Below are 24,689 nucleotides of genomic sequence, written 5' to 3'. Positions count from 1 at the left end.
CACAGCAACAGGCTGTGTGTTTATGAACTAAAATCAGATAACAACTCCTTCATCAAACCCAAAGGGAAAAGTTTGTTACCGAAATGCACGCAGCTGAAGTTTCCTCATATTATATATAAAATAAAAAAGGCAAATTACCCATAAACTGGCAAAAGTACAATGTCAGCAATTCGTAAAAAATTACATTTGGATTGCAAACACTATAGAAAGGCTCAGATACACCAGGTAAACAAAACCTAACACATGTTCAGGAAATTGCACGTTCCCAGACGTACAAGCGTGCAATATCCACAAAGATATTCTTTGCTCTCATACTTGATATTTTCAGGTTAGTGACTGCTAGGAAAGCCACTAGCCACCTATTAATTAAATTAATTAAAAGCCACTATCACCTATTAATCATGAAGGCTAGACAAAACAAAAGCTTGCATGCACACAAGTTGCGTTTCCATGACTAATTCCTTTACAGCTTGGGGAAAACTCATAGAAGGCCTGTGGAACACAGATCATGTCGCACTCTTCACTAGCCCCAGGAGGGGCAGAAAACAAGGACACCCACGATGTGGTACCGAGCCTAACACTGCTAGAGCTAGGTGTTACAAACCACCCCACCTCCAGAAGAAACCTCTAATGGAGTAATCCATTAGCTTGTGGTTGGTATCAGCCAGGAATGCTTGAGCTATGCCTGGCCAGAGCACCTCTCAGTCTCTCCCGGTACAGCAATTCCACTTCATACTAAAGCACCGAAGCGGGAAGGGGAAAGTCTGCATGCGCAGCATACAAAGGGGGAAGACCACAGGACCTCTAAGCCAGTACACTCTCCTGTGAAGTGGAAAGCTCAGGTTCAAGCTCCTGCTCTCCTTTGCAGATGAGCACCCCAAACACCGTGCTACAGTACCCATGTCTTCCTGGCTCCATGAATACTGGATTATTTACTACAATGGTCTAGTCTCAGATCCCAAAACCAACTTTTCCCCCTCCCTCCTTCCCAGTGGAATGCCCTCAATTCCCCCCACCCTTCCAACTACCAACTTTTCTGCCCGATAGCAACAAGTCATCTCCGCTAGACACTACAAACCCAGCTGTTGCCCTGAAACAGGAGGACTTACGCTAGCCAGCACAGAGGACTGAGCTACTGACACTGCAGCTGCCAGAGGACAGGAGGAAGAGGAAGACAAGGCAGCCACTTCTGCAAAGACAAGAAGCAACAGCAGCAACCTGACACTGACCAGGAGGCTGGAAGGAGGTGCAGAACATAGCATACTGCTGTCTGGGCCTTCCTCATCCCCTCCAGAGAAAAGGTGGCAAGCCAGATGAAGTGTCTCCTAGGCCACTTTCAACTGCAGCACTTGCTGAATCACTAAAACAGAGATACAGAAACCTGAGGGCAGAAAAAAGCCTCAAAATGTATTAACTGGGATGAATACAAGTGATTAGGACACAAAAGTGTCCTAATTCAGCAATCAAGAAGCCTTGCAAAAACCTGAAGTTTTTGCCCGAGATATTTTCATGCTGAAAGACAGAAGGTGCAATGTGCTTTATTTTTTTTATTGGTGCAATGAAACACTGCTACAGGAAATATTTCTGCAGAGACCCTCATAACCAACAAGACAATATTATGCAAATGTAAATAGCCCTCATAAAATTACATACTAGTGGCTTCTTTTTTCACCTTACCTTCTCAAATGAATTTTACTAGTACTAGCTTCAGAAAAAGGGCAAGTATAGAAAGACCTATGGAAGAGGAAGCCAACCCATTTTACTTCAACTAAAAAGACAGCTGTAAATACACTTCTATCAATCAGAGGGAATGTGCTTACAAAACATACAGTCTGAGAAACAGTAAGCAAGGGACAAGAGGGCAGGATGGTACATTGAAAGTTTTATATATGGTCTAATGATTTTTTTCAACACAAGGAAGAACTAAAAATTCACTTACATTGCAGGATTCCACAGTTTATCCAACTAAAATTACCTCCTTCAAGAAAAAAAAAATACAGCATTTTAATTGAAAGTAAAAACATATGTTTGCATGTTCAAGTTATGATCACTCACTTTTTCACTCTGTCGGCAAGCATACAGCTTTCAACAAACTGGGAGGAAAAAAGATGACCTCAACCCTACATTTTTTGTTCGTTTCTATGGTTAAGGCTTAAAAGATATCACCACCACCTTTGTCTTTCAGTAAATCAATGCAAGACTGATAGATTAAATAAAAAAGCTAATATCTAGAAGTGCCTCCTGAATATGTAAACCTAATAGACTGCTCTCCAAACACCACCATTCTCTTTTTTGTTCCCCAAAATCACAAATACATTCCTAAATGGATTAACATCCTCTTTCTGCCATCCCCAAAGCTAGGAGAATGTCTATGTAGCTTAAGGAACTACAAAGACATAACAGCATCTTCCCTTCCTCTGTCTCCGAGGCTCCTTAATTTCCTCAGATCTTTTCCAGTGGAGGTGCACTGGAAGCAGGCTGCATCAACACACCTGTCCATTAGATTACTGCAAATCAATCCGTCACCTTATGCCTCAAGCAATTCATTATCTCAATTCTGTTATCACACAGGTCTGTACCAGCAGTGTAATTAGATAGTAGCATGCGCAGGGGAAGAAAAAAAAAAAAAAGAAAAAAGAAAGGTGAACACCTAGGCCCTGTGAAGCAAGGCAATGTTAATTTCCTATCACTGGCAGATCACTACAACAGACCCTGCAGGCTATGGAAATTCTGCCTTAATACATCAAGCACAGAAAAGCTATACCCCCTTCCTGAACTTAAGAAGAGTGTGCAAGTCCAGTTACATTCTTAAACTATGCAAAAAAATTTAGCAACTTTAAAAGTACAGTTACATGGTGAAATATATCAATACAGGAGACTACCAAATCAAGTGGGGAAAAAAGGGAGAGGGGGCAATTAGATGCATGAAGTGTATTACCATTATCACTGCAGACTCTTTCACACTGCCATAAAGATAGTTTAAACTAAGAAAACCTCCTGACTCATTTATTAGATGTAGCTTATTATGTTTATTCTGCCATTCCAAGCACTGCACTAAAGGATTAATTTTAAAAGCCAAAATGAATACAATGAAGTACACTCCCATCAGAGTGCCAGGAGTGTTGCAAGGAGCAGGATAGCAGACTGCTCTATCCCCAGGCGAGAAATATCATCTTCCAGGTTGTTTTTCTGAAACTCAGTTTTCATTCATCATCAAATGGCAGGCCTGACTTTGGGGACATTGGCCTGCCAAAACTTTAATAGCTTTGACATTTCCAGGACGCTTGCTTCCCCCCATCTTATTCTCTACCCCTCACTAAAATAATTTGCTGCTAAACACCTGCAAATACTTATATGCAAATCCCTGTTACAGGCCTGCTGTGTAAGAAACAATTAAGCAGGGACCGAACTGACTTTCAGAGAGGCTGTACAGTCACCTGGCTTGCTTCTTGCCTTCCAGTCACAGAGGTACTAAGGCCAGGAGAAAGAAAAAACAAAAAACCCACCAACCCCAAACAAACAAAAACAAAAAAAAATCCCCAAACCAACCAAAAAAACCCCCAACAATAACAAAAAAAGCCTGAACCACTAACTCACTCCCTGTCCCACACCTCTCCTATCACACACATCTTCTTTCATGGCTGGAGAATCTCTATAAAGAGGCATTTTCCAAGAGAAGGTTCTTGAGCAATGGCTCAGGTGTGTAAGTGATACATTCAGACTCTCATTAGGATTTGGTAACTTCTGGTTACTTTCAGTCCTGTATTTGAGCCCTCCATATGGAAGGCACAGGAGCTGAGATTAACTTGACCTGCAAAGGTTCTTTTTTTCTAGGCTTCACTTCCTTGTTGCTGGTCAGTCTTAGCCTATCAATCCACGACAGTGCTAAAAAGGGCTGACATTTCTGAATGGTAAACAACAGGAATTGTTTCACAGTACTATTTTACTCAAGCAATTCATTTTAATTCTTAAACCATGAACATGAGGTAAATTAGTACCTCACTTAACATCTGGATAAACACTTCCACTGTGATCTTCCCAACTTTACTCAATGACTCAGTGTCAGAATTAGGAATCAGACTACCCATGCAGTATTTTAGGTTGCACGTAAAGGGCAAAAGTGTGGCAAAGCTGAACTTACAGCAATACATAACATTTTTCATATCACAAGACCACAATGACAAACAGCAATGTGCAAGCTGTTTCAGTACTTTTTTTTTTCTCCACCCAAACAAATAAAGCTGTAAGTTTCTGACAAGTTTTGTGAAGCTGATCAATAAGGCACATTTAGCACTTGTTACTATGGTAGGAATTGTACATTCTCAACAGGTACTCAGTAAGGATCAGAAGATTTTTCCAGTGTGCAAATGAGTTAACAATTTGATTCTTCAATTGGCAGCGAGAAAAACACCACTAGAAATTCTCACTAGGGATAAAACAGAACTCTAAGCCCTAAAATTAAATGCCTAACCAACCATTACGCTTCTTGTAGTATGTTTAGTGACTTCTAGATTAATTTCCTTGTATTGCAAATGTTTGACCACATTTGGTTTTCCTTCATTACACCTGTTCTGCAATTTTAGCACTGCTTGCTGTTTTGGTTACCAACTCTGTTTTTGTTTTTGTTAAAGAGTATGTTTAGGAGACACACAAGTAATTATACTAATAATGTTTTACTCAAATACACCTCACCAATCTCTCCAAAATACCATCTCATTCTCTGTCATTTTGGTCATTTCCAGAGAAGGAAAGTCAGACACAGAAGAGATGAAGAAACTCTCCATCAGCTTTGTCAGACACAAAATAAATTGCTGTATTCTTGCAATCTTCTGCACTATTATATCACTATCTCAGTGATACCACATCTTCTGCCAGCCATAGAGCTTATGGTCAAAGAGACAGATAAGCCAGAGGAATGAACTCACATGCCGCTCTGCAAGCAGCACAGCCAGAGAAGGAACCCACAACAGGGATCCTCTTCTATGTTCCAGCCATAAATATTTTCTGCATGACCAGGAAACAAGAGCAGGCCAAAGGTAATGCCAACGGTAACGATATCCCAAAATATCACAGCTGTTCAGTAAAACAAAGTGTGAACTGCAGAAAGGTACCGTGGATTAAGTCAGAGATTGCAAGGAACACTGATGAAACCACTTGTGGCCACTGCCTTCTCTAAATAATCGTTCCCTGTGGCACATACACATCTATGCTGAAATGAAATGGATTGTTTTTAATTTAACTCATGGAAAACTCTTGGCAATGCAGCACTGATTTGTGAGCACCTGTACTTCCAACAAATTAAATGACTAATTAAGCCTTCCAATAAACATTACTTATTAGAAGTAATCAATTTAATTACAACAAACAAAAAACCTCTTTTGGCTATATAGGATGGAAAACCCACTACTTCCAATATTTCAGAGGTTCTATTTCACAGCTTCAAAGACATGAAGAATCTCATTAGTTTCAGCAAAAGCCCCACTTAGCCTTCTATACAATAGACTAACTGCAGCAGTTTCTTTTAAAAATTAGCCAGCTTAAGACATCTGTAATCAGTCATGGTGTTGAGCAGTATCCAGAAGTTTCCTATCAAACATCACATAAAATAGACCCAAAGTCTTGTTCGTACAGCTACACCCCTTGTGGCTCTCATCACTGTTTCATTTCATACCCAGTAAAATGTAAACACTGCTATGACAAATGTAATGACTACCACCAGGTACTCCTCAACACAAAAAAATAATATACTGTTTAACATTTAAACAGCATTTAAAAAAAAAAAAAAGAGCATTTCAAATTACACAAAATACTGTAGTTATCACCTAATCCTAGGCTTGGAAATGAAACACTTGGTTGACGCACAACTCCTTACCACTCAGGACACAATCCCAACTTGGAGGACGACGGCTCTGGAGCCTGAGCCATCCGGCCTGCACTCCTGTCAGTACCAATGCCAAAAGCTGCTTACAACCTGGGCAGTTGTCAGAAGACACACAAAGATTCTGAACTCGATCCTCCATAAGAATAATTTATCTACAAAAAGCACCAGTAAACAACTAGAGATTTTGACCTTTCTGTAAAACAGGTGCCAGTTTTAGCCAGTGATTGCAAACCACTGCCAACAGTTAGAAGTTGGGCATCGGGAGAGATTTGGGTGGGTACCAAAGACAACACCATTTATCACAGACACCAACCAGATGCGCTGTAGCGGTTCAGGGCAGCCCTAGAAGGGGCTGGCAGCGGACGGCGACCCGAGAAGCCGAGCGCGGGGGCGCCTCCGCACTGCCGGACGCACCTCAGCCCCGCACCAGGGGTTCCCCCTGCCTGACGAGCCCGCAGGTTTATGTGACTTTCCAGGAGAGAATCGCGTGCCTCGCCGCCAAGCTGCCCGGCATGGAGAGACCCAGCCTGGCTACAGAGATACGGGAGCGCCTTCCTGGGCCCTCAGCCGGACCCTGCCTGCGGACGGCGCAGCCCCCGGCCCGCCGCCGCCATCCTGCCCTCCCCGCAGCGGCGCTCCGCCACCTTTGCACTCCCCCTAACACGAACCCTTGAACGCTCTCCCAATGGACGGCGTTCCCGATCCCTCTCACCTGCCCCGGCCCCCGCCCGGCCCGCGCCGCCGGGAGCAAGCAGGCAGGCCCCGGGGGGCGCTCCGGCCCGCCGCCGGGAACAGCGCCCCTCCCCACCGTAGAGCGACCTGGGGGCTAGAGCGCGGCCCCCCCGCCCAGTCGCGGTTGGCCCCACAGCCGCCGCCTCCCCTCAGTCCCCGCCGCGGAGGCACCGCGGCCCGCCGACGGGCCTCCCTCCCCGCCGCCAGACCTCCTCCGCCCCACCAGGAACAAAGCCCCGCGCCGCCGCACGCGCTCCCACTCCCGTGGTTCCCGACGGCCGCCTAAGTTTACCTCGCTTCCCCAGCTCCGCGGCAGGGCAGGGCAGGGCGGCTCGGCTGGAGAGCGGGAGCAGTGATCCCCCCTCCCCCAGCGCCGCACACACTTGTTTTTATTTCCTACGGTCCCTCCCGCCGGGGAGAAACCTCCAGCGCCCCGATCAAGGCTGAGGAGGAGGCGGGGAAGAGGCGCGTAGCACCGCTCCCGGCTTGGGGGGGGGGGGGGGCGGGGGGGGCGGGGCAGCCCCGCCGGGCCGTGCCGTGCCCTGCCCCGCTGCGCTCACCCTGGGGGCGACACCGCCCACCCCCCGGCCCTGCTACCTGGCGGATCCCCCCGCGGCCCCGGGACAGGCCTGACCCCCCGCCCGGGAGGCTCGTCGCTTGGGGGCGGGGAGGGGGGGGGGGGGTCTTCGGGCCGAGGGGAGCCCTGCCACTCCGTAGGGCCCTGCAAGGCTGGGCTTTCCTAGCCTGTGCGCCGGCGGCTTTGAGGTTAAGTGTAAGGCTGGGAGCCGCAGCTCCTGGGACACGAGCACTTACCTCTCTCCGGGACGGCCAGCCATGGCTGCCGGCAGAGGAGTGAGCTTAACAGCCCTGAGCAGCCACGTGCAAAGCGGCCGCAGTAACGAGGCCAAAACCAGTTGGGTGTTGAGGGGCCCGCGCCGGCCTACATTTCTCAGCACAGCATCTGATGTGCCAAGATGATCCCCAAAATCGCAGCTCAGCCGCTGCCTGAGGCCATACATTCCCTGTGTACACGTGTTCGTGCAAGTACAGTTCTATACTGCACTGACATTTATGCTATTTACACACCAAGAATTACCTCTCCTTTGAGGTAGCTCAAGAAAGGGCAGCTCCGCACCTGGAGTTCCTGCAGGATCCACAAACGAGGCACTGTTCTCTGGACCTGCTGGATCACAGCTGCTGCCACTTGCAGAATAGGGTAACTTGCATGACATAAAAAACAGCCAAAGAGCAGGGCAGGGAGGAAATAGAGGTATTACTGTCCTTTTGCTCAGCATTTCAGAAAGCAGAGGTCTCACCCTGGATGCAAGAAATGAGAGTTCATGTTCTTCCTATGGTGAAGAATTTCATCCCCGAAGTTACTCTGAAACTTAGCTGAAACAGGCATAACCTGAGGCTCATTCCTTGCATTAAAACAAATAATCAAATATTCACTGAAGCAAAGTGGAATTTAACAGGATTGAGATGCCTAACCTGGATCATGCTATCAGCTGATAGCTGGGACCTCACCTGAGAGGTGGATGCATATCACTACAGACAAAGGAAAGGATTTGAACATCCCTCTTATGACACGGACCCCATGGTAAATGGGGTGTCCATACCGATGTGACCTCTTTGTAGCTTGATCCAGAAACAAGCTCATAGAAGTGAATCCTAAGCAGGAATAGATACCTTACTCTATTACTCTTAGAGGCAGGATTTACAGCCAGCCCATTTCTAGCAATAGGCATCTCTCCCTGGCTGATTCAGGCAATACAGTGGTTAATATTTGCAAATCCTTTGGACTAAGCAGGAAGAACCCCCAAGAAACAGAGATGTCTAGAGATCCCAGAGCTGGGCTTCAAAGTTCAAATTTAAGTCTGTTCTTTGCAATGCTTCATATTATGGGAACAGGCAGACAGGTGACCATATGGAAGGCAATGACATTCAAATATAGATACATTACTTACCGAGAGATACCCATATAATGAACACTGAGTGAACAGAATACAAACTAGGTCCCAGACATGCTTAGTGTCTCACTTGGACAGGATGGACAGGACTGTATTGTATTGCTAGGAAAGCTCCAGCATATTTAGAAGCCAGACATAATCAAAATCCTTTATTCATCATCACATCTTAAATTTCTTCTCTCCCTTTGTGCCAAGCAGAGAAAGAGAACATGTGTTACAAACCTTTTAGACATGTACATCTCACTGTTCTCTGAGATACAGTTTCTCTTAAACTTCCTGCTGGATCAATGCCATCTGCATGACCCCACTATATGGTTCATATTTAAATAATACCTAACAAGTCCCTAAATCAAGCCAAGAGACTCTGGAAACAGGATCAAGCTCTTAAACAGCAGTACTCAGGTGCACACAATCAGCACCTTCAAAGCCTCACAACATTTGGTGGTTTTCTTAAAGCCCCATCACATAGATCACATGATTACCTGAAAATTTCACCAACAAAACAAAAAAAAGAATTACAATCAGCTTCTAGCTTTCAAGCAAAAGTTTCAAAACTTGAAGGAAAGAAGGCAGAAGTTATTATATTTTTAAAAATTTAAACCATCGTGTGATTTAGCACTCTGACACATGATTTTGAAATGCTTGCACTTTGGCAATACTTCATATACATGCAGATACCAGCTTGCAGATGCACATATTTTTTACACATAAATGACACTACCCAAAGAAAAAAATATTTATTTTTGCATACCACCTGCAATACAATGTTAGAAAGTTCAGTAAGTAGGGTTACTGCCACAGCGTTAGGTTAGCGTAACTGCATGTTCTTTACATTTTATAACACATGGCTTTGACAAACAATATCTTCTTATAGGTTTACATGCCTAATTATCACCTCTATATTCTGAATTCCTCCCCTCCTCGCTTTTCCTAGGAATGGTGAAGAATTGGAAGGGAGAGAGAAAATCTGTGTCTGTGTTTTAAAGAGCTTTAAATGTATTTGAACCTGCCTAGAGGTGTAGTCAATGATGAAGTTAAACATTCATCTCAGATACACACTTGCTGAATCAAGGAATCTGCTGTGTGAAGGGAGTTGCTAAGCTAACCTACTAATCAAAATAGTCTTGCTTTCTACCTTAATGACACTACAAACACTTTTAAAAATTCCAGAGAATGGAGTAAGAGGAGTGATGGTAGTGACTCATACCTTTTACATGCTGGGGGTCACTTGCCTCTGATTTTCCATAGTGCTTTATTCTTAATGGTTTCTACAGAAGTACCAAAATCTGAGTAATGTATCAGGTCAACAAATAAAGTTTTTAAATCAGAATGAAGAGGGACTGCTTATTCAGTCATCACTGAGCTGAAACTAACCATCCACACTTGTCAGCAATCAAGAACTTGGAGAGTGAGTTATGCAGAAATCAGGGCACAGAAAAATGGTTTTCAGTCCTATCTACCTGTTGCTACTTTGTTTAAATAACACAAATCCAAACCAAAACAGTGTTCTTTCATGTGCATAAAATATATACAGTGGTGACATATGCTATGTTTATAACCACTCATAAGGCATACAGATACACATCACATTTGTGTCAAGAGTACCTGACATATACCAAGTTTCCCTTGAGCAAGGCTCCTAAAACTTGGTACACTCTTTCAAAGCAGGCCACCTAATACAAATTTGTAATCTGACTTCAGTGCCAGAGATCACAAAATAATAGTTTCTTTGGAGCTACTTAAAGCTATGTAACATAAACAGTAGCATAAGAATTTACAGTGTTTCATAAATGTCTCCCCAGAAGCTCTGTATTCTGGCTGAACAACCCCTAAATCCCAGTCTGTACTACAGGCTCACTATTCTGCATGCAACACTTATTTTGCTGCAATATGATTTTACCTTTCATTGGTAAGGCCTCTTCCCAAGATAACAAAGACAGGCAGTGAAGTTTTACCTTTCTGCTAGAGTATTTTATAATGGAAGAGTTGTGAAATAAGTACTTTCTAGAAAAAACAATATAAAAAAACCTCCAAGAGAATATTCAATTGATCAGCCCCGATTTTATTAAATCTGATCTAAAGCAAAACAATTGGTTCCCTCAGGAGAAGAGAAAACGGTTTGTGGATTACTCTGCTAATACAAAAATAAATTATAATCAGTACCTCAGAGTACTGCCAAAATGTGCATTAGTTTCCCACATAAGCAGTTTACCACGTTTTCTTTCAGGGGTACTTTTCTATGTATCTGCAAGTTAGGCAATTCCCGGAACCTACTGCTCTGTTTTGGAGAAGATTGCTAGGAAACTATCTTACTCAGATGATAGCTTAATCTTAACAAAAGACAGTGAGAAACAATTTCAAACTTAGCCTGAACTTCGGATCTTAAAATTATTTCCATAAGCAGTCAGTGAAAAAAAAAAAAAAGAAAAAGGCACAAATTAACAGCGCTTACATTTTTATTTGCAACAAGAAAAAAAAGCAGAATTATCTGGTAACTAGGTTTTATTGTTTTCTGTCTTTTTCAAAAAAACCAAATCCTTATAGCTGCAGTGCTGTACAAGGAACAATCATCTCATTCATGTACTGTTTACAGAACTGCCCCTGCATAGGCCAACTTTGGGCACTAAGCCACAGTTTCATATATTTTCAAGCTACCACACCAACTGACCATATTTACCCCTATGTTCTATGTTCTAGGAATCAACCCACATGACCTGTTTTGCATCATTGACTTACTGGTACGGAACATGATATCTGTGGTGGTCAAAAAGCTCACATTAAATCTGCTGACTTGTCAACCACACCAGTGGTTGTGTTACAGGTGTGGCAATGAAACATCAATCTACATTAACCTTCTGAAACATTCAATTGGTACAAAACCAAAAGAGAAATATAAAATCTCTCTAAACTGTATGAATAACTTCAGTCCCTACCTACAGTGTGCTGCAGGAAAAAAATCTATCATTAATCTTATTCTCATTTGGTACTCTGATTCTTTATGAAGAATGGACAAGGACAAGAATCTTGCACAGTATTTACAACATTTTGTCCTTGTACTGATTCACCACATTTTCCTAATAAATGATTGCATTTTTGCAGGTTATCAGCTTGCAAGGCAGAAGTAAGGGCATGTCTACATCGCCCACTACAGGATAGTATAGGCATGCTGAAAATAACCATAAAAAGTAGAAGTAGGACTATACAGTTTTAAGGTACGCTCATTTATATTATGATACAATGAGTACTGTATGTGTAATTATTCATGTCATCCAATACTTAATGCCCTGTAATATAACAACAAATGCCTGGTACTTAACATTATCCGATAAACATTTTACTGTTCTCCAGCTTCCTAGAACTGTTCCTCCTTTTTGTTTTTCTTGAAAGAACAAAAAAGCATTAAGAAGAAACTAGTGAGAAACACTGAAATTGGCAAGTTTAAAAGTGAAATTGTGAAGGCTGCAGAAAAGCCTCTAATGCATTTTATAACTGATGCTTTGTATAACATATACTAGCACTACTATAGTCCAGAAAAAACTCCAACTCCAGAAGATGCTTTCAACACAAGTCTGGTGGTACTGAGTGAGGGAAGTCAAGTGTTACTTGATACAGAGAAAACTGGTAGGAAAGAGAACTAAATGGAAAGTAAAACAGTTGCTGCTTTTTACTCTTCTCAGAACTCAATCAGTTCCTCTCATAGGACTCATGCAGAAGTTCCACACACAGGGATCAGTTGCACAATTCTTCAACTCTTGTGATGGGAGGCAACGATGAATCAAATGCCATGTATCATACACTCAGTGCAACGTGACTGGAAATTTAGTGCGGAGCATACAAAAATTGCTGCAACTGGCTACACAAAGTTCAAGAAAACAGAGAACCAAGAGCATGATGTTGTAACACGCCTTTATCAAACTTCAGTGCATCACTCCTTGTGTACTCTAAGCACTGGCAACTGCCTTTTTTTGGTGGCACGGGAGCTTCAAAATGATATATTCCTCCTCCTCCACCTCCCTTCTTCACACAGGGAAACAGGGCCCACCTCAGAACAATGTGTAGAGGACTTTTTATTTTTGAGATAACAGCTCTGAGAGAGAATCTGCTGTACATGTTGTGTGCCTATGAACAACATTACTATTTATATACACTAATTAATAGTGGAGATGGTGGATTGCCTTAAACCAAACAAGACAGCAAGCTTTCTCCAAGCCTGTGCATAGCATCCTACCTCCCAGTTATGGGCCAGTAGTATCAGTTACCAATTATCAGTGAAGCCATACAATACCTTGTAGCTGAGTAGCCACAAGTTTACATGTCCATTTAGACCCTTCACAGACTGCAGGTTAGCCACCACTGTTTTCTAGAATATGGAGCCACAGAATTGGGTTTTCAGGCATTAATTTGAAAATAAGATTCTTTAGATAAGGGTAGAGAGCCACACTCTTTAAATACAGTAAACATGAAATTTATTTAACCAAGGGTTTCCTTATAATTATCCCTTCTTAAGCATAGTATGCGATGTCTCTGTAATATGTAAAAGCAATGGCTGTGCCCCAGGAAGCCTAAATCTTTGTCCAGTGACTCCATTATTGCCTGGCTCGTTTTTACAGCGCTACATACCATCTCCAGTTTAAGGAAGTTTCCTCAGCTTTCATTATAATGTCAGCTGTACAAAAGCATTAAGGATTTGAATGACTCATCTATCATTCAGTTAGATTATAGGGCTGGTAGTTAGTCTCCTCAGGGAATACGATGTCTTCTTTCTAATTCACAATGACATGATTCAAAGAAGTCCCAAAGAGTGGAACCTAACCTGTAAATGTACATTATGAAAGGGAGATGCAACAAGACCAAATTTTTTATAAAATATCTTCCTGTGAGTTGACAGATGTCTGCCTCCAGGGTCCAGGCACCAAATCCTGTTTGAAACTCCTGTATCCTTTCCTCTCCACACTCCACAGTTTATAAATCAAAATAGTCCTTTCCTCCCCACTTTGAATCATATGGGGAGAGGGGAAGACACCAGATTTCAAGTCTGGCATGGGCTTATGTTGTCCAATGACTTCAGGAGAGTTGCAGTGACATAACTGTAGTCACAATGAATTAGGAAAGTATCTCCAATTAGCTATAACAAAATAGAACAGAGGAACAGCATTACTCTGTGTGAACAAGAGACACAAATAAGCCTGTTGTATCTTCCCAGGACTTCCATTCAACCCTACAAGACAAACCAAAACTATGAGAGTTGAATGAGAAGGAGGAAAAGTTTTAGCATAGCAGCAATTATAAAGCACAGAGGATCACATTAGCTATTCGCGCAATACCAAATCTCAGTGTAGTACCAGCTAAGACAAATTTAGGATAGAAAACAAAAAATTCTCTCATTGAAATCTGTTGTAGGGATGGAGAATGTTTTAACAATTTCAGTACATCTTTGGTACTCATATTGTCTCATTGTACTCAATGAAGGCAAAAAACCACCTTCTTAAAATTCAGCATTCCCAGGAGAAGTTTCTGAAAAGTTGCTTTCTACCTACCTGTTAGATTATGTCACTCTTACACAAGGAGAATCAAAGATGTTATTTATAGTAAGTGGCAGGAAGCACTGGCATGAGCTGTTTCTAGGTCCATTCAGGCACCTGGGAAAGCCCTTAACTTCTTGGGCAGAGCTTGGGAACCACTAATTGGTGCTACCCCACACTTTTGGCCCACTTATGCTGATACAGCCTCGTAGCGCAGACTCAGTTTGCGCTGGCCTAAAGGGTCTCTTCTGTCACTACAGCCATCTCACCTATTCAAACATGAGCCACACACAGAGAATTACTCTTCTGCCAGGAGGCTTCCATCTCCACTGAGGCTTTGTCAGCAGTGCTCCATCAGTTTAGAAAAGGGGATTTTTCCTAAAAGGAGTCCCAGTTAACATGGCTGTGCCAGTCCAACTTTACAACTTTACAATGTAGAGCAAGACAAAATTCTGAGACTAAGTCCCCCTTCATCCATAATAACCTTCATTTTAATTCTTTTTCTATGCCATCTGTTTTGTAAGCCTGGAGAGTTCACATTTTCAAGCTTTTATCCAGAGCCAGGAACTTTCCTCATAATAAAGAAAACTGAAATTAATGTATTATTTACCTTCAGAACATGGACTTTATAAAAACAACAAACTATTGCAAGACTCATGATAAAATGAACAGTACAGCTAAACACATCCACTTTCTCAAAGCTACAGGCAGAACAAGATGTTGCCTAGGACTACAGAAAGTTGCTATGGGCAAGGCATATCTACTTGTTTGCCTATGTCAGCAAAATTCATACAGAATAGCTGATGTATGTCAAATTTACAGACTGCCGGATCTTCCTGATCTCGCATTATTCCAAAAGCAGCACCACTGAAATGACTACTAGGTACAGTGCTTTTCTCTCTTCAGTACGGAGAACAGAACTAAGCCTAAAATAAGGGACATTATCTCACACTCAAATTTCTTGTGCAATAAGGGAATTTCTCTTTCAAGCTCTATCAAGCTTATGGCTATTTTGGATCATTCCTATGCCTACTGCAATAGCAGACAAATGTACAGTGGCAGCCTAACTGCGTAAGTCAGATTTCTGTGACTGCTCTTTCCAAAGATTTTCCCCTTCTCTTCCAACATTCACCGCAGCAATGCTTAATGCGTTTAGTGGAGGAGAGAGGGTCTAGAAAAGGAAACTTGGTGGGGTCCTAAAGTCCTGTTTTAAACAGCCCCCATAAAAAGGTACAAAACTCAAACAACTTGAAACACACCAAAGGCTGTGTTTTGAGATCACAGGGTTGTGTTTATAACTTCACAGAACATCTGAAGCCAAGTTATCAGGCCACCATGATGCATGCTAGGAATAAGTTACAATATGAGCAGCAAACATGTCTTAAGATATGTTAGCACCTTAACAAACTTCAAGAGGACTTTTCAGTCAGATTCGGATAACTTATCTGAGTGAATATAACTAAGAAAGCATAATTCTTTGGCTCATCAGAAGAGAGCCTCTTACTACTGGCTCAGCAACAAGGCAACTGTTGACCTTGAACGTTTTATTCATATTTCTGCCTGGGGATAAATTGTGGGTATATATTTATACACATACACACACTTATAATCCTTGTACCATTTAACCAGATTACACAAAAACTGTTCCCCAAGGGAAACAAGATAAAACCACAACATTTACTGTTTGCAAATGAGGCCACAGAAACCTCAAGTGTGCACACCATGCAGCCTTAACTCTTGTGCCCTGAGGAATTCTACTAGCTACTGCTCTGTAATTTATAGGTATAGGAGTGGAGGGGAGATCTCATATTCAACATTTGGTAATGATATATCTGAAACTAAACTCAAAGAAAGGGAATGCCTTTGTCCAAAGGAAGGCTACTTTATTTTCCTTGGTTTAGATCCCAGGGCCAGGTTTAATCAGCAACGCAAGTGCAAGTACCCTACTACTGTTCTGCCCAGGTACTTCCAACAGCAGAGGTTACTCAATAAAGAGGTTACTTCTACCATCAGATGCTCAGCCCATTCAACCTTGTTTGACCATTTTGATGAAATCTCAGCATTTTGATGAAATAGCTGAAACGCCAAAATGCTAAATAAACACCATTTCAGTTTGGGTTTTCAATAGTCACTCAAACCAGACACCTGTTCAGCAAGAGCTGTATTAAGGTCACAGCTTATTTTGCATAGATCACAGAACAGTACTGATCAGATAACAGCATTTGCTTACAGCTAATCCCTAGCTGTATTAGAAGGGGGGGAGGGGAGGACAGGGGGAACAGTTTATCACAATACCAGTGACTTGAGGTAGAATTAAATCCATGTCTTTATTCTTACATCCAAAGCATCTTGCCATTTTTCAGTGAGTTATCATTGAAAGTGATATACAGTGAAGTAGACTGGCTTTACAACTACATACAACAATTTTTCCTAGCATAACATTAACCCATGCCCAGGTCTTGTAAGCTCCATCCTGTCAGCCACTGCCTTCTCCATACAAAGAGTAAGAGGAACTTCTTTACATATTCATTTTAGGATTAAAATACTTCCCAAAAATTTGGAGATAGGAATTTTTGTCCCTTTTTCAGAACATCCTTGATATGGATAGAGAAATCAGGGAATCATGTAAATAACTACTTTGGAGCAACAAATTGATCAATTTTGAAGAGTGCTATGGTTTGAAATAAGGTTTACCTAACAGCAACTCTTTAATTTCTAGTGGAATTCTCTGTTATACTTTTTGTCCTTTCCAACATGAAAACTCTTTGGGATCAATGCTGGTCCTTATTTCTTCTATATTTACTATGTTTCCTTTCTCTATGGCACCTTTTTATTATCTTCAGCTTTGATCACCACGTATGTAGTTGCTATTAGAGCTGATGTATATGGTAGCTGCTTTACTTTTGCTGGTGTCCACCTTTTTGTCAATTATGAATGTGCCCATCCTTCAGTTGAACAGCACAGTTCATCCTAACTGGGATCCACTCCTAGCTTCCTCCTGCCCTGCAAGGCCAGTAGCCCTCAAAACCTGGGGTGCTTTTCTGCCACCAGAGTATTTGCACATAAGCTCTGGGTAGCACATAAAGCAGAATTACATTAGTTTATATCTATTTCTTCTGGTTTTATACCTGCCCTTTTACTTAGCTCAAGCCTTTGTATTTTCATAAATGCCTGGATCTGCACAGTCATTTTAAATCACTCCCCTTTGCTAAGTTTGTAATTTTCTTCTCTTCATTCCATTTTTAGCACTATCTCCAGATTATCAGATTTCATATTTAATTCAGATTTATTTAATTTCATATTTAATGTCAACTAACTTGATTTTAGCAATATGGCTAACTCCTAGCCTGGTTTTTTTGTAGATAAATAATACCTTACAAAAACTTTTTGCCAGTGTTTAGAGGAAATAATCTAGCAAAATTAACTAACTAACTAACTGATTAGAAACTTCCCTGAACACTAACATCTTTCTTCAGTACAAGTCTTTACAATGGTTTAAATAATTTGCATACATTTTGATGGCATTTTGGTCTTGAAGTATTTATGCCACCTCTCTTTGGACTTCACAGCGCTGCAGGCAGACAGCTATAACACTGCCAGCAGGGTCTGGGTGTCCCACAGATAGTTTGTGACACCTTCTTCTGCAGGTCCATAGGCAGCTATTAAATGTATGTGACTTGTGTATCTTAAGAAACACCACTGCATATCTTAAACCACCTACTTCCATTCAGCTCATGCTATAGCCTCACATACACCATGCTCCCTTTCATTTCAATCACCAAGGAAAGACATATTCAAGACAAATGTGCCTAGGGCTTCACTGTGCTACAGGACAACAGAAGTGCTGTGAATAAAGACTGAGGAAGGAAAAGAATTTAAAATTACACATGAAGATAAAACATCAATCACTTTTCTTACTGTATTCACACAAATATCTTTCTCATCAAGAAAACTTGGAGATAAAAATAACAAATTAAAGAAAGGCATACCAACTAGTAATAAAAAAACCCCACCCACAACATACTTGCAACATGGATTTAGCCACTGACATCTGGAATACACCTGACTAGCTGTGTCTCAGTTGATTACATGGAAAGCTATTGGCAATATACCAGTGACTGTAATATGAAGGACACAATCAACAGTGTATTGTGTCAAAGTGCTCATTTTCTTAGTACAGTGGAAATGCAGACAATTATGGCTGACACTTGAGAAAATAATATCCTTGAAAAGATTAATTGCAGTGACTCTGGTCCTTCTCTTCCAGTAAGGCCACTCAGATGTTTAACCAAATCATCCTAATTTCTGAGGCTGTACTGAGCATTTTGATGCAAGAGTTTTCAACTCCTGTCTCAAGCTTGCCAGTCAACAGCTTTCTTCTCCCTGAGGGATAAATGGGTCAAATGCCACCTGCCTCAAAAGGTGAATCTTTTACTGTCTATAATAATCAGCTAGAACAGTTAAAATCAGAGTAAAATTACTTATAGTTTTATAGTGAGATAAAGATTCCAGTGGCACTTTTGCCTGTAACCTTTATATCCTTTATTATATATCCTTTATATCCTTTATTATAACCTTTACCCTTAAAGGATATCCTTTATAAAAAATGTTTAACAGTAATAAAGGTTTAATTATCATGAAAGAGGATGTAAATTTGTTTAATTTATATATACTCCTCTTAAAAAGTACCTCTCAGTGGCATCAGAACTGCCTGAGGTTTTTAAACACGCCTATTACAGAGCATCCTCATGCAAGTTTGCCAGATTTTTCTGACTCAGCTTTGGCTGGAGCTGTTCATTTACTCCCAGAAGCCTTCCAGCTTACTATAAACCATGAGCTTGTTTAATGCTTGTGACAAGCTGAAAGTTCACAGCAAGCTGTAGTGTGAGAGGCAGCAGATCCTAAACATCTAACTGCTTTCTTGCAGCAGATCCTAAACATCTCACTGGTGGCCTTGCACAATGCATTTATCTTTTTTTCTTTTATTTTTAGCTTGGTTTCATAACTATTACTTGTGAGTTCAAAAATCACCTTGCTTTAGATCTCTGTCTTTAGTGTCTTCTCTAGCAGTTTTTAAACTCAGCAACTTCAATCCTGGATAGTTCCTTCAGGTTTCCTGAAAACAGGAGTTAGCTGGAGGATGCAAACTATACTAATGCTTCCATCAAAAGAATACCATCATAAGAGCACATCCTTGCTCATCAAAAAGTCCACTCAGGAGACTGACCTCGAAACACTAAAGCACAGGAAAACAGATTTAATTAACTTTGCTGCTTATAGAAATCTTTGTTTTAAATGCACTTACTACTTCTCTTTTCTCCTTTCCCAAACCAAAGGGCATTCAGTTAATTGCTTCTCCACAGCCCAAACCACAGTAAAGAAACACAAGCTTCAGCATCTTGAGCACAAAAGGGGAAAACAGTGTTTGCCAGAGCTGAATTCGAATTTAACATTGTCCTTAGGTGTGAGAGGGACACACATCAACAAAACTGTTCTGCCTTTCACAAACCTGCCAAAAATTTGGCCTCTGCCTCCCCCCTCCCTCCTGCCAGTTGCCCTGTACCATGGGAAGGCTCCATTAATCACCCCATTCCTGGTCAACAAGGGCTCCTTCCCCCTCACTACCTCTCCCTCCAGAGGCATGACGGTAAACTGGGTGAAAACCTGGGACAGTATCTTTAACACAGCTGAAGTCCTCTGACTGAACTCTGTGCTAGTGAAAATTCTCCTGTTCTCTTTTTGTTCATGTTCTAAGCAGAAGTTAGCATTAAACAGCAACCTTTGAAGGAAATCTTCACTGCCTATGTTTGTGTGTTGTGTTGACCAAGACCCACATCAAATTACAAGCACATCTGAGGGAAAAGAAGCTTTTCTGTCCCTCATTCATTTCCTCTGGGTTATGAAAATGCTATGACATTTGAGACAAGATTCTCTCTGTCAGTGATGAACATGCCATCTCTAATGTTTTGCTGCTCCTTTTCTAGTGCCAGGGGAATCAAGGACCAGTCAAACTCTGAGAGAGCTACAAAATGAACCACAGCAGAGATGTACAGAAAACAGCAGATGGAGACTAACTGGTTTAGGGTCAAGCGATGGCCGTGGTAGCCCAAGGGAGGAAAGAGAAGGGTCCCTGGGATTAATGGCAGTGTTCCGCAGCTCCTTCAGACTGCAGAATAGAGGCTTGGAAAATGTCCCACTTGCTGTATAACAGAGTCAGCTTGACAGCTGACACAACTTATTTTATGGAGATAGCTTGCTTACAAGTTAAAAATCAGCAGGAAAGCAAGCTGGAAGGAGTACTAAAGCAGGCATGTAATGCTGAATATCTCTATGCTTGCAAGCCATTCAGAGTCACTTCCCCTGTTTTTCAGCAGTGCTGCAGTACAGCTTGAAATGGCTCCGAGTTTGACAAAAATGAAAGTCAGGCTCTTTGGCATGTAGTACCTGACCCAGGAGACCTCTCTCCCCAGTGCCGTCAGCTTTTATCACACATGAAGAAAAGAACACTTGGTATAACCAAAAGCAGGGTATATTACAAGAGCTATAATTACCACAAATGTTTCTGTTTCTGGAAACATTTATAAAATTTCTGTTCAGGTTGCAGTCTGATAGATCCCAGACTTTCTCTTTTAAGCACTTCCATTTTCAGCAGAGAAATCATCACGTTAAATAAATATACACTTTTCAGGTTACAAATTTATTTAGGATAGCTAGACATCACAGAGGAGCTATTTATAGGCCTAAGGAAAATATATTTGCATTTGTTCTTGGTGGTCAGTCTGGGTTTTGGTTTTGCTTTCCTTCGGGTTCTTTGCGTGGGCATCCTTAATATTGCCATTTCCTGATTTACATAACCATTATCTTAAAAAATAGGTGGTTTGTATAGGATTGTGTTATGGTTTTATTCTTTTATTTTGGTTACGAGAAATAAAACAATACACAGTCATCCTGAAAAATAAGGATAAAAAGAAATGTAAAAGCATATACAGGGAAACAAGAGGCAGTGATGGTTAATTAGGGAGAGTGAAAAGGATGGAGTAATAGCGAAAGGAGATCAAGTCACAAGCTGTTCATGGTAACCACTATGAAACCATGTAAACATGTACATACTGGAATAGAACTAAAAAGAGAACCAGCTTAATTAGTCCTAGAATGAGGAGGAGCTTTTTGATGTTTAAAAAAAGAAAAAAAAATACGCGCTTCCTCCTGAAACTCCACAATATTTCCCAGAAATGAGGCCGTGCCTGGGCAGTGCCTATGGGGCGGGAGGGTTGCAGTGCCCTCCCGTGGCGGCAGCGCCCGCTCTCCGCAGGCTTGCCGGCCAGGGCGGGGGCTGCGGCCCGGGCATTTCGGAGCCTCCCCTCTTTCCACCTCCGCTACAACAGCAGGTGATGGCCGATACGCTAACCCCGCAAAAACCATCTGCTCTCTTCTAAACGCGCACGTTGGTCAGAGTTGCTAATAACTAATAATTAACTAATAATTGATCGATTTTTACTCCCTCCAGGATCAGGTCAGAGCATTGGCACCTGGCAGATGCTCATACAACAAGGTGAAGCTGTTCTGAGCAACAAAAACCACCGCCACAGCTTCAGTCAGCATGAGGGTGCTGGCTGCGCAGGTGGGACACACAGGACGAGGGCTATGACAGCATGCTGCAGGAGCGTCCAGAGACATGGTTATGCAAAGCTTCAATATGGAGCATCCAGCCCACATGCACGCATTTCACTTTTTACAGACTTCATAATAAAAAATGCCAAACATAGGCCTGGAATCATACAGGAAACATAGAAAAGGCTTTTGGCTAATCTGTGTCAGGATGTCTGCTAGGCTGTACTGTGCTAATTTCATTTGTGCAATTCATTCTTCAGAGATGTAGAGAGGAATACGAAACATTTAATCCCAAGGTCATATATGCCAGTAAGTATTCTTCTTTCCTATGTAAAATTTAGTTTGCCTACTTAATCCTTTCATTTCCCACAGAAATATTCTATATCTTTCTACTTTTTTGGTGTTTTAATCTTTTACATACACACAGTAACCACATTGCTTTTTTGTCTTAGCACAGCCAAGGCAAACATCACCATACACTTCAGGCTTTCCAAGTAAGAAGGTACACAAACAGAGTCAATTGAACCTAAACCTTGTGATGGTCCTAAGTACCCAAGACTACCTGCAGCATTTTAGCAAAATTATTTATACTCAGACATTTTCTAGTGGGTCCCTAGTCAGAGGCTCAAGACTTTTTCAGGGAAGCAAAAAGTTCCTAGTACTTTACTTTGAAACAACAGGGACTGAGAAACACCTGCACTCACAGACACGCATTTAAACACGGCAGAAGCACATGCGTGTGTGAAAAAGTCTTCATTTCTCCCCTCAAAAACAATTAGCAATGTTTCTTCCATAAGCATCCCAGATTAACGCAACTGAATTCAAAGCAATGCTTTCCCCTTCTCAACTTGTCAACTGGAAGACAAGCCTATAGATGTCAGTGCTGCTAGATAAGTAATTAGAAGTCAGATGACAAAGAAACATATAAAGATCCCTTAATTCACACCAAGTAACATTCATATTCTCAGTCATGGGAATTGAAGTTTTGGGAGATCATAATTGCAAGTGTGGAGACTGGGACAGCTTAACAACAGAATTAAAGTTTCTTATGTAATCACAACCTTTTTTTTTTCTTTTGTAATCTCCATTCTAAGGTGCTGTGCTCAAGAGATCTTTCCTATAGTTATATTTACACCCTCACAATTTGGCAATAATTCTAAAAACCTATTAGAGTTGATTCCTTAGTGATATACAAATCACACACACAAACCAAACACTGTTACATTTTTCACACAGGTGAAGATAAAGTATAAGCGTCAAGCCAGATTATTTTGACCTAAACAATTTTTCCTCCCCACCAGTAAGGGTGCTGACCTACAGTTCCATCCCAATCCTACAAGAACGCCAAGATCTCTTCTCTCTAAGAAAGCCACACCTTTTACAGTTTTTAAAATAAGAACATCCAACTCTAATACAGTAAGTAGAAATCATTTTACCAAACTTTAGCCAGCTAAAAGCTGGCCTTCAAGTTTAAAGTGTCTGAGCTCCCTCTGTAGTCAGCAAACAGCAGTAGCCAATCTTAACATGAGTTGAATAAATCATCTTCTGGGATACTTAAGTAGGAAGCCTAGATTCTTAGTATCCTAGAGCATAACTTTTAGATAAATATTACTGTAAGCCAATATATACATATTACAAAAATTTATGCAGCTTGTGGTAAGTTATCTCTTCTTGGGTTTTCATCTTTTGCTCCCTCTCCCTATCTCTTTCCCTCCCCATCTCTAATTTCCTCAGCTATTTTTTGTTTCACTTCTCGTCCACTTTTCTTTGCAGCTCTTGCTTTCATATCCATCTTCTGGTCCTTCCTGTTCAAGATCTCCTTTGCTCTCTCCCTTCCTTTTTGAATCTCCACATACAAATCATTCACTCCCTGCCTCCTACTTCAGAGTCCCCCCCACTCTACCCTCTCTCTTTATTCCTCCCTCCCAGTTGCCAAAGGTTTAAGGTCAAGAGAGTGATCAAGCAGCAGCTTTATTACACAGATGGGATAGGATGAAAGCAGAGAGAACAGCAGTATCTGTTAAAGATCAGTTTCTCCGTCTGTTGTTGAGAGCCAAAAAGAGACTCAGGACTGAGCCTGCTTGCACAGCTACCAATCAGTAATTTAATCAGTAAAATCTCTTGCTTGACAAAACAGTGATCCTTCACCAAATCTAATATAGGTGCAATTAAAGAAGGCATGTGGCTTTGGATGTGTTAAGTTTGTTCACTAATTCCTGATGCCAAAAGACCCAGAGTAAACATAAAACATCTGCTTCTCTGGCATCTTTAGATGTATAAACCTTGTTTACATAAATCTGGCATGGCTGGGTGGACCAGCAATCAAAATTGTAAGTTTCAGGAGGGCACCAGATATCAGCTTGCAGGCAGATCAGGAAGTTAGGAATAAGATACTCTTCCTGTAGTAACTCACAGAGACAGTTACAACAGCTGAAAAGGAAGGAAATTATTAAATTTTTTTTTCACTAAAAATTCAAGTCTGCTGGAGCAGGATGTAATTTTAAAGCCAAAAAAATGAAGTTATAATAAAAATTAGTTAGAAACGGAACAGAATTTGTTTATTCCCTCTGGTTTATGAATGTATTGTAGTTCAGGGTCCTTTTGTCCTTTTTTTTTTCCTTCCCTCAATACAAATTTACTCTTAAAAAACAGGAACAGCCAACCTTTGGGTAAATGGTCACAGTTTCAGTGAAACTTTTCTCAGGATCTCCAGAATCTGTTTCAGAGGGATATCTTCTAACTTCCCATAGCAACTCATTTGTACATCACAAGAAGCAATCCCATAGTAAACTGTGTGTGCATTGTAGGGGAGGAGAGAAAGGCTGAACAAGAGAAAGGAGGCAGCAATGGGACTCGTTTTCCTTTGTTTTTCTCTGACAAAACTGTCATGGCCAGGTATTAGACCTAATTAAAGCATACAGAAGTCTTTCATATTTGTTTCCATGGCTATTTCCCTTCACCTGCCACAGGTTT

General features: G+C 41.4%; 1 protein-coding gene across 11 annotated transcripts in view; it reads right to left on the bottom strand.

Moving 5' to 3' along the window:
* TNS3 (tensin 3) overlaps positions 1-24,689 on the bottom strand; it is a 249,233-nt gene that overhangs the window by 207,986 nt on the left and 16,558 nt on the right. Inside the window, exon 1 of one of the 11 annotated variants that reach the window (XM_072853460.1) lies at positions 6,906-7,049. The exons of the other annotated variants lie outside the window; for them this stretch is intronic. The gene's annotated coding sequence lies outside the window, so the exon portion shown is untranslated. Of the gene's footprint in view, positions 1-6,905; positions 7,050-24,689 lie in introns of those variants that run through there. 11 annotated transcript variants of the gene reach the window in all.

Source organism: Ciconia boyciana, chromosome 2 (genome assembly GCF_034638445.1).
Source record: "Ciconia boyciana chromosome 2, ASM3463844v1, whole genome shotgun sequence".
NCBI classification, from domain to species: domain Eukaryota; kingdom Metazoa; phylum Chordata; class Aves; order Ciconiiformes; family Ciconiidae; genus Ciconia; species Ciconia boyciana.
Note: the sequence above shows the minus strand (reverse complement) of the source record. Positions and strands in the feature narration are given on the sequence as shown.